Source organism: Microtus ochrogaster, unplaced genomic scaffold (assembly GCF_000317375.1).
Source record: "Microtus ochrogaster isolate Prairie Vole_2 unplaced genomic scaffold, MicOch1.0 UNK57, whole genome shotgun sequence".
NCBI lineage: Eukaryota > Metazoa > Chordata > Mammalia > Rodentia > Cricetidae > Microtus > Microtus ochrogaster.
Window position 1 is genome coordinate 1,404,690 of NW_004949155.1, and position 11,339 is coordinate 1,416,028.

Consider the following 11,339-nt stretch of genomic DNA (forward strand, 5'->3'; position numbering starts at 1 on the left):
TGTGTGTGTGTGTGTGAACATTCAAAGAAAAAGAGGCCATAAATTAAAACAAGCAAGGAGGTACACAGAAAGGTCTGGAGGAAAGAGAAGGAGAGAAATGATGCAATTATTTTATAATCTCAAAAAATTATAAAAACATAGTATACATTATTGAATCCTCCAACTTTCCTCAAAGACAGCATAACAAATCAAGATTCTGAATGTACTGTTTTGTGAACTTTTTGTACAAATTAATAAATGCCATGATTTTCACTTTAAAATTTAATAAATCCCCCCAGTTTTAAAGTTACTATTGAGAGGTATGTTTTGGTCATAGATAATATATTAGTATTGTTTTCCTGTTTGTGTTCTTAGCCACAGTTTGTGTTTCAGTAATTATTAATATATTTACCTTAATTGTTCTAGTATTAATAAAACTCATGAGCCAGAAATTGAGATAAAAACTTGATAAATCCAAGGAACAGCTGAGAAATAAACAGCTGACCCTACTCTCTGCATTTCCCTCCAATGCTCTCCTTGTCTCTTCTTGTCCCTCTCTCTCCAACTCCCTTGGCCCTCCACTGTATCTGTGGCTAACTCCGGTCAGCCAATCACTGACTCCACCTTCTGAATCAAGGTTAACATTATTAGAAGTCCTAGAATGTCAGTGTGAACAAATATCCCACAACAAATTACAGCTTCATTTGTCTTTCTGTTATGCAAGCCCACCAAAGATGACCACTCCGACACAGTGAGTTATAACCAACTGAGTCTTTATTCCAGTCAGAGGGAACTCCAACCAGATGATGTGGGAAGTCCTTCCGTATATGTATTGCTTTTGTTGGTTAATGAATAAAGAAACTGTTTTGGCCAGTGGCTTAGCAGAATAAAGCTAGGTGAAGAAAACTAAAACGAATGCTGGTAGAAAGAAAGCAGAGTCAAGAGACGCCAGGAGCCGTCAGAGGAGAAAGATGCTAGCCACAAGCTGGAACCTTGCTGGTAGGCCACGAACCTCATGGTAAAATATAAAATAATAGAAATGGATTAACCAATAAGAAGCTAGAGTTAATAGGCCAAGCAGTGATTTAAATAATACAGTTTCTGTGTGATTATTTTGGGAGTCTAGGTGGCTGGGAAATGAACAAACAGCCTCCTACGACACCCAGATATTTAACCGCTTTAGATCATAGAAAGTTTTTCTTTTTCCTTCACTTATAGCAGGTAGTTTCTCTGAGTACAATAGTCTAGTTTGGCAGTCATGATAATTTAGAATTTGGAGTGCATTTCTCCAGGATATATTTCAGAGTTTCCACTGAGGAACCAGTTGTTATTGTGATTGGTTTTCCTGTATATGTGACTTGTCTGTGTCTGTGGTCCTACTGCAGCTGGAGTCTGTGTTCACATCCATGACCCATGTTGCCACCAAATACCACATGGTTGCCTGGGGTATGGACTGCCACTTGAGGCCATGTTGGTGTCTGAGAGCCACACTGCCACCAGGGCCATAGTGATCTGTATGACCTGATCTGCCACTGGGGCTGTGGTGGCATCCAGTCTTGAGCTGCTGCCGAGTACCATGTCTGGGTCCATGGTCCCACTGCAAGTGGGGTCTATGTTGATGTCCATGGCCTGTATTATTACAGGAGGCCATGGGAACCATGTGTATTGAAATCCAAGGGTTGTGCTGTGATGGAGGGAGGTCATTGGTTAATTAAATAAAGAAACTGCTTGCCCTGATAGGTTAGAACATAGGTGGGTGGAGTAAACAGAACAGAATGCTGGGAGGAAGAGGAAGTGAGCTCAGAGAGGCCATGCTCCCCTCTCCTGGGCAGACGCAATAGCTCTGCTCTCTGAGGCAGACACATGCATGCGATGAAGCAAGCCGCCAGGTCAGACATGCTGAATCTTTCCCGGTAAGACCGGTGCTACACAGTTTACTAGAGATGGGTTGATCGGGATATCAGAATTAGCCAGTAAGGGCTAAAGTTAATGAGCCAAGCAGTGTTTAAATGAATACAGTTTGTGTGTTGTTATTTCTGGGCATAAGCTAGCCAGGCAGCGGGGGTGCTGGGGACGCAGCCCCGCCGCTCATATTACTATAGTGCTGAGCCAGTTCTGGCCTTCAGTGACCCTGGGGTAGCTGGCCCTGCCCCTCACTGGACACTGCAGCAGGAGAACTAGCTCTAGTCCTCATGGGAGAGCTGAGCTCTGCACTTGGGAGAGAGACCTCATCCCGTGCCACAGGCTTGGGAAAGTTGATTCCTATTGCATAGGCCTAGCAGAGTTGGCTCTGCCCCTTGCATGAGGCAGTTGGTTCTAGTGGCCCAGACTGACCAGCTCACCTACCACCCAGACCCACATCCTGGGCTTTGCATTGGCCCAATACCATTAGGAGAAATGAAGAGATGTTGGAAAGATGGAAGAGTGAGTTGGTCTTTTTTGTTTTGTTTTTAATTATTTGGGGGAAGTTTTCTTTTGGGGGAGATGCTGCATGGCATGAGAAGAAGATATGGAGGGACTGGGAGGTGAGTGGGATTTAGGTGCATGATGTGAAATTCACAAAGAATAAAGAAACACACACACTAGCATATATTATCTCGGTCTGGCTTAAACACTACTGCCTGCTTAAATAATGCCAGTTTTAAAACCAGACCATGGGATTGTGTTATTTGGCACCATGTAACTGTAATTTTAACACTTGAAAGTTGAGGTAGGAAGATTTCAAATTCAGGGTAGTCTGGACTACATAGCAAAGACCATGTCTCCACAACAACAACAGCAACAACAAACATAGAAGTTTTGAGCCAGTCAATCCTGACTTCTTTGTGGATGACTCAAACATCTACCCACAAATGTTCCATAGAAATCCCATAGGGCCTCGGGAGAATGTCCTATGTTGTGCAGTGACCACTCTTCCCACTCACCACCCTGCCACAAGGTTCAAAGGAGAATGTCCAGAGTGGCCTGGAGCCAGTGAGGGAGCCAGAGACATTATTACTGAAAAAGAAACCTTATCCCGAAATGTATTGGATACTTGTTTGTAGGCCATTGAATCTTTCCTCAGCTGTCTTCTTGACACTTACGATAATATGGAGGCGATTGAACATTTGTACTATAGAAGTAAAATATAATTGACATGTTCCAGGTCTCCCTGCGGTTATTGATCATTGAAAAAAATTGACACCCAAGCATGGTGGTATGCACCCGTAATCCCATCACCTGGAACATTCGAGGCAAGAAGGTCAAGAGTTCAGGGTCATTTTTGGTTATATAACCAGCTACATGAGACTTTGTTTCAAAACAAATGTAAAAACAAACAAATGTTTTTAGTCTTTTGTCTACATTTTTAGTATAAACATTAACACCATTGTCTCTAAGGGGTTGCTAACCCATGTTCACTTTTGTGAAGCTGAAGGTGCTGAGATGGGCATTTGCTCCCCACACAGCTGCTTCCAACGGTTTCTCGAAAGTCTCTCTATAAAATGACAAATAAAGGGCTCCATGTGCTTGACCATACTATTAAGCCATTCTACTCTCTGGGTGTCTGGAAAATTGCAGGCTAGCACCCCCAGGTGCACAGCGCTCTCCTAGTCCTCCAACAGCGCCAGGGCACAGCACAGGTGGCTGACCTCGAGGTCGTGGCTTCAGCAGCACCAGGCCAGAAGCCCAAGCGCCAGCAACACCCAACTGAAGATCAGTCCCAGGGTAGCCGAGGACATACACTGACAGCAGCAGCATGAAGCTGTGACTACTGCTGCATCCACCCCTCAACTACCCAGAGTCAAAGGGAACCAGAACCTATGAAGCCGCATCGGAGTGGCCAGCTGTAGCCTCTCTCTGATGGGCAGGCCCAGGTTCCCACCTTTTTCCTCGGACCACCCACTAGAATCCCAGCGGGCCCTGCAGAAGCAGCAGACTTCCGGTGAGCTTGGACCCCTGGGGTGGCCCAGGCCTCCTGCCTCTTTGTGTAACTTAAGTTTCTCCAGAGGGTGGTTTGTCTGCTGGCTGCCCCATCTAACTACCTAAAAACTTCCACGGGCATTGCCAACATGCTAAATACAAATTCAGATGGTGAGGCAAAGAGAACCAAATGTGATGTTGTGATTGAGTCCTTTTTAAGTTGACCACAGATTGCTATCTGACTAAATGGAAGGAGACAGGACATCTAAAGAAGTCTCTGGGAATGAGTTTGGCTCATTATTTGGATGGAAGAAAAGGGGCGGGGCTGGAGGAAAATCAGTAAAAGGTGAAGCAGTGGGGCAGTTTGGGAGGTTTCACAGGGCAAGGAAAGCACAGAAGAATTTATTCTGAGATGAGAGCTGTTCTGAGTGTCTTAGACATGGGATCAGAGCGCTCTGACTTTAATAACTACTGAATGGCAAAATTAGGGCTAGAAGACATATCGGACACAAGATGAAACCACAGAAAAACATCCCTTTACACAGCTGTTCTTTCGCATGCGCAAATGAAAGTGTGGAGAGGATGGACCCAGAGCTCCTGGGATGGAGACACAGTGCTGTATAGGGGCTTTTGATTTCTTCCCAGCGTTCTTTGCTTTCCTAAAGAAGCTGGTTCGTGGGATTCATCACACAATCACAGTTATTTGTTGTATTAATCTAATATGACTTGAGCGATCTTTTCCTGTCAGCACTGAGAACATTCTCACAAATAAAATTAAACAACCTTCTCGCTAGGAATAGGGAATTCATGCTGCGTTTTCCTTACTATGCCTCTAGGGGGCAGGATTGTCTAACTAATGAGCCAAAGAGCTGGCTGGGCTCTTTTCCTCTTCCCCTTTTGTTACTGAGAATAACTAGAGCAAAATAAAATATTCTTTTGTGTGACTATATATGCATTCTTTATAGACGTTGTCTTCTTAAATTTGTAGCTGCAACTTTTGAAACTATTTTCAGGTAATTTAGAACTTCTATAGTATAGAATAGAATCTACACAATGTTTTGTTTAATATTAAGAAGTACATTTCAGACAGCGTCTCTAGTTGCATAAAACTTTAAGAGGAACTTATTTTAAAATTCAGCGTTTAACTAAATTCCTCATATCAAGCAGGGCAGTCTTAGAAACCATCCAAGTATCTATTGGATACAATAAAATAGACCTTAACTTCCGGGATCTGTCAGCCGCTTCCTCTGGGCCTCTCTCCTCCGTCGGTGCCGGCCAGAGCCTGTTCGCATCGACTGACCAGAGTCCACGAATCTTCCGCTCTGGCTTTCCGGACCGACCCGACCCCAGAGTGTTGTCTACAGCAGCCTGTGGTCCGTCAGTTATTGGGGGACCCTCCCCAACAAGAGAAAAGCCATCTTTCCGAGTAACCGTAAGATTCTTCGGTTCCACCCCCACCTCCCGCCAAAGTTGCGCTCTTTTCTGCGTTACTATTCATTACATAAAGTCCTTTATGTAGGACCACCAAAGTTCTCATTTGACTCTGCCACTTTGTCGGGTGACCCTGGGAAAGTTGATTCTCGGTGTCTTGATTTCCCCAGCTGCAGTAAGAAGACTCTTCGTCTACTTGGCTTTTATTAGGTTCAAGAGCAGCTGCTCAAATGATAATGAAAATAAATAATAGCCATTACTAATGCTTCTTAGACATTTACGAATGCCTGCTTCCTTGCCTTTCCTCTCTCTTTCCTTGTACTGGAAGACTAGGATTTGTTTCTGGCCTCATAAAAATACTCAACACTCTTGGGAACATGCTTTCTGACTTTTGAAAACACTTAAGAATCATGTCTCTGCATCAGTTTCTGCTAGAGCCAATCACCTGTCACGCCTGGAACAGGGATCGTACCCATATTGCCCTTAGCCCCAATGTGGGAGCCAGTGGACGAAGGCTCGTGAGCTGAAGGAACATAATGGATACATCACAGGTATTGAGTGGGATCCTAAGAGTGACCGCATCGTCACTTGTGGGCGGACCGAAACGCATCTGGAAGCCTACCCTGGTGATCCTGAGGATTAACCGCGCAGCCACTTTTGTGAAGCGGTCCCCACCCGAGAATAAGTTTGCTGTGGGGAGTGGGGCCCGGCTCATCTCTGTATGTTACTTTGAGTCTGAAAACGACTCGTGGGTGAGCAAGCACATTAAGAAGCCTCTTTGCTCCACAGTCCTCAACTTGGACTGGCATCCCAACAACGTTTTGCTGGCTGCAGGCTCATGTGACTTCAAGTGAAGAGTGTTTTTTGCCTACATCAAAGAGATGGATGAGAGAAGCCAGCCAGCACTCCCTGGGGCAGCAAGATGCCTTTTTGGTCAGCTGATGTCTGAATTTGGTGGCAGTGGCACCAGCGGCTGGGTGCACGGGGTCAGCTTCTCTGCCAGTGGGAGCCGCCTGTCCTGGGTCAGCCATGACAGCACTGTGTCCGTTGCTGATGCCTCAAAAAGTGTGCAGGTTTATACTCTGAAAATGGAGTTCCTGCCACTGACACTGCTGAGTGTGTCGTTCATCTCAGAGAACAGCGTTGTGGCCGCTGGCCACGACTGCTGCCTGATGATATTTAACTATGACTACCGTGACTGTTTGACCTTTGTGTCAAAATAGACGTCCCAAAACAGAGCATCCAGCGCAACATGTTTGTCATGCAAAAGGGACCAGAGAGCCACAACTGAGGACCGCGACACAGCCTTGGAGACACTGCACCGGAGCAGCATCACTCTGCTGTCTATGAGCTGGACAAGTGAGACTGTCGAAAATTTTGCAGTACTGGCATCGATGGAGCCATGACAATTTGGGATTTCAAGACCCTGGAGACTTCCATAGCATGTGTTCGTGTGGGCATGTGTTCGTGTGGATGTTGTCGGTGATGTGTGGGTTTTAAAAACAGCAGGGGTTTCGTTTTGGTTTTTTTCTTATCTTTTCATTTTGTTTTGATTTTGCTATCTCATTCCATTTTTGACAAAAGCTTCTCTTTAAGTAGTTTATTATGGAAGATTGTCACACTAGCTTAAAGGGTAAGGGAAATGTGTATTGTCTGGTAAAAAAAATTAAAAACCCAGTGTGCAAAAAGAAAAATAGCCCTACAGTCAAGGAATTGAAGTAAGTTGGAGAGAACTATAATTGTAGGATATTACGTATTTTTGTTGTTAGTTTTGAGACAGGGTTTCACTACGTAGATCTTGCTGTCCTGACACTTACTCTGTAGACCAGGCTGGCCTCGAACTCATAGACACTGGCCTGCCTTTACCTCCCAAGTACTGGAATAAAAGGCTGCACCACTATTGCCTGTCATAAACAACAGTTTAAAGAGGCAGGTAATATATTCCCATGAAAAGTTCTGTCTCGGTCAGACATTTGTTTTACTGTTTTCTTAAAACAGTATTTTAATTGTTTGAGACTTCCACACAGTTTTTTTTTACTATAGTCACCACACCTCCCCTAGCTTCTACTAGATCCACCCCTATGTCCCGTCATGTTCCCTCCCCACGCAACTTCACCTTCCCTGCCTTAAAAACCTTAGAGTCCCATTTGTCTAGGTCAACTATTCTTCAGTATGGTGGCTTCCCTGAGGAGTAGTTGAACTACCAGAGGTCACAGCATTAAAGAAAACAGCCTCTCTTCCCAGCAGTTATTAAATGCCAATAGCTCCTCAGCTAAAAGTGAGACTCCAGGCCACCTCTCCCCATCTCTATCCTGGTGTTTTGTCTGGCTTGAGCTTGTGCAGGCCTTGCATGTGCTATCACAATCTTGGTAAGTTTATATGTGCATCTGCCCTGTTCCGTCCAGATAAAACTGTTTTTGAGCCCATCTTCCACCTCTGGCTCTTATCATCTCTGCGCCCATCTTCTGCAATGACCCCTGAGCCTTGAGTGGATAGGTGTAAGGTAGGAAATCCTATTTAGGGATGAGGATTCATAAGTCTTATTCTCTGCGTGTTGACCTGTTGTGGGTTTCTGTGTTAATTGTTATCTACTACAAGAAGCTTCTTTGATGGGAGTAGAGATTCTCTGATCCATTCATTAAGAGTCATTTTGATGCTATGTCCACTTAGCAGAATAAAAGTAGTACGTTTTCACTTAGAGCCCATTACCTATCCAACTACATGTTCTTGGCCTCATCCCCAGTGCTAGGTATGTGCTCCCTCTCATGTAGCAGGTATTAAATCTAATCAGAAAGTGGTTGGCTACTCCCATAACATTCTTGCTACTGTTGCACCAGTTGGCATATCTTGCCAGGAAGGTCATTATTGTAGCTCACAGTTGTATACATTTAGGACATGACTGCTCCAACATATGGTTGAGGGAAAGGTTTCTTTGTTTTGTTTTATTTATTTTGGCTTTTCAAGACAGGGTTCTTCTCTGTGTAGCTCTGGCTGTGCTGGAACTCACTCTGTAGACCCGGCTGGTCTCGAACTCAGAGATCCATCTGCCTCCCGGGTGCTAGGATTAAAGGCATGTACCACCACTGCCCAGCTTGAAGGGAATGTTTTATTTTAAGTACCAAGGAGAGTAAAGCCAGGGGCATCTGGAAGAGTCCAGAGCAGAGTGATGAAGTAGACTGAACAAGGCCGGCAAACTGGCCATGGCCATGGCTATCCACTAGAGAGGGAAGAATATCAGGGATAGATAATAGAGACAACATAGTGAGAGAAGCAGGGGCAGATCAGAGAGATAAAAATAGCAAGGATAACAGGATTATAAGGAGAGTGAGTAGCTGGGGGCATGGAAGCCTGTGAACTGAAGGGAGTTTAGGGTAGGGGACAGGTGAGAAGGGCTAGGATGCTAGCATGGACTTTGAAATGTGTAACAGGTACTTGTGATACTAGGGGGCCCTGGTGGACAGCATGGGCTTTGATAAGCAGGTAACTGCCACAGGTAGCCACATGTCCCTTCTGCCAGAGGTAAGGGAAATGACTCCTTTAGGCAAATGAGAACCTAGTTTCACAAGTTCCTGAATAATTCTGGCTTTTGTCTAACTACCAGAAGTCCTCCTATTGAATCCATTTCTGGATATTTGGACTGCCTTTTGGAGTTTGGGGAATTGAAGTTTCCTTTGGACCTGACACTTGAATTTTAGAATTTGTGTTGCATATGAATCTACTGGGGCTGGCACCCTATTATTGGTTGTTTTTCATATTTTGACCAGTTGTGGTTTTCTGCAATGATCTTCATCTGTTCCAAAGAGAAGCTTTGCTGATGAGTTAAAACTATACTTATCTGTGGATATAAAGGAAATTATTTAGACTGTGGTTAGAAAGAATTGTGTTGGCCTAGTCACGTGGTAGTATTAGGTTCTCTTCTAACATCCATGACCACACTAGCCCTGAACAGTTGGCTAGGTTTCCAGTACCAGGTATAGATTTTCATTCATTGATACAAATTTAAAGCTATTTTTGGTATACCATATGTATATTTATTCTCTTGTTTGGGGTATTGTGCTTACACAACTAATTTAAAAATATAATGGATAATTAAGAAATACCAATTAATAGTTGTCTATAATAGTCAAATTTATAGTCATGTTAGGCATGTTTTCAAGGTCATATGCAATATATTTATATAGATAGATGGTCTTCAAACACTTCAAAAACTTACAGAATATGGCATTTAATATGTTTAATAACCTAAGGTTTTTCATGACAGTGTGATATGTCTGCTCCTGTCAGCACCAATTTACTTCAAAAGAAGATGATGTACATTGAAGAACCTCTAAATGGAGTTTATTTTCCTTATGGCAGAAGCTAGCCATTTGGGCAAAAAAACTGTCCTTGCCTCAATTGCTGACAGTATACTGTCCAAACTGGACTAGCAGGATGCCAAAAAAGTAAAATGCCTGTCAGATATACTAGCATCATAGGACATACCTGGATGCCCCAACATTACAAAAGAACATTGGGTGATTGTCCAGGCATCTGGATGTCCCTGTCATTAGGTGACATTATGCCCTTCTGGGGTCTTTGAGGAAGTAAAAGCCTAAGTAATTAAAATTATAGTTTTCCTTATCTATGATAAAAAGTAAATTAGATATAACACTTTAGACTCACAAAGATAAGGTAAATAATTGAGTATTTTCTTTAATTTTGCCGAACACAAATGGACTGGATATTGTAACTATAATTCTTACTTGATAACTATTTTTAATATGTAATTTTACTATGTTATAAAACTAAAACTCCAGAAGCATGAGCCAATACAAAGTAATTCATGTTATACCAGATTTCCTTCTTGCTCCTTGTGGACTGTTCTTCTGACTGTAGCATTTATTTTCAGGGATTCCTCACAACTGGAACACAATGTGAGGAGCAGGACCCTTGGAGAAGGTAAGAAAAATTTCCTTTAAATAGAAGTAGGAGGTAAAATTTCTAGGCCTCTCACCGAAGGGGTCACAACCTTAAGTGAAAGAGTAGGAAAATAACACACATGGGGGGGGGGGAGAAAGAGAGACAGAGACAGAGAGAGACAGAGATTTCTATACATCTTCATGGGGCTTGGCAGGACAGGCTGAATGGACTCCATCACTGCTTGCCTTCCCAAGCAATCTGGAACTTAGAGCCCTCTCATGACAAGTGGTACTAGGCCCTTTCCACCATTTGTAGTTGGCCAAATGGAGAGCTCAGTCTCTGATGCAACATCTGAGTCACAAGGAATGGCAGATGGGCCTCTGCCACCTGCAACATGGGCTAGAATAGAGCTGCCCCAGAGCTTAGAAGTTTTTTTTTTTCTGTTGATTTGTTTTTTGTTTGTTTGTTTTTAATGGCCCCTTCATGGGGAAAATTAAAACAGGCTCATCTTCTAGTACAAAAACAATTGCAACCAGGATATAAAGCACCTAAGCTTATACTGTTTAAATTTATTGGGGTATTTGTCATCCAGTATGTTATACCCATGTCTATTGTGCCCCACAAGGAAGGAAAGAGACAACATTTTTGGGTTCCAAAGTCTTTAATAAATCACTACATAAGCAGAGCCACTGATCAATCAGGGCTGCAGGATGAACAGGAGCAGCCCCAAATGGGCAGAAGCCAGGTTGATAAGAGCAAAACCATAAACACACCTGTGCCAAGTTACAGTTACACGTCTCACAATCAGGAGTTAGGATCTTTCCTTGCATGTTCCATTATTGTGAACTGACCCAAAATGCAAGCCTTTCAGTCCAACCAATCAGATTAATTTGTCCTTCCTGTTCTTAGAACAGCCAAAATGTCTTAGAGAACTAAGGGGCATAACAGACTCCTATTGTTTAGGGATGAGATGGGTCATCCATTGGAAGGTTCTGAGCTCCCCTAAGGCTTGGGAACTTGAATCATATTTCACCCTATAGGTTAAATGAAGTCTGAAGTCAAAATGGCAGTACTTAGGGCAAGGTGCTTTTGCCTGCTCCCTTCAAGTCTATGGAAGACATTCTCCTATC

The 11,339-nt window shown here is 43.4% G+C and overlaps 1 pseudogene; it reads left to right on the forward strand.

Annotated features, from left to right (window-relative positions):
* Positions 1–5,696: 5,696 nt before the first annotated feature.
* LOC101987576 lies at positions 5,697–6,796 on the forward strand (annotated as a pseudogene).
* Positions 6,797–11,339: the final 4,543 nt, after the last annotated feature.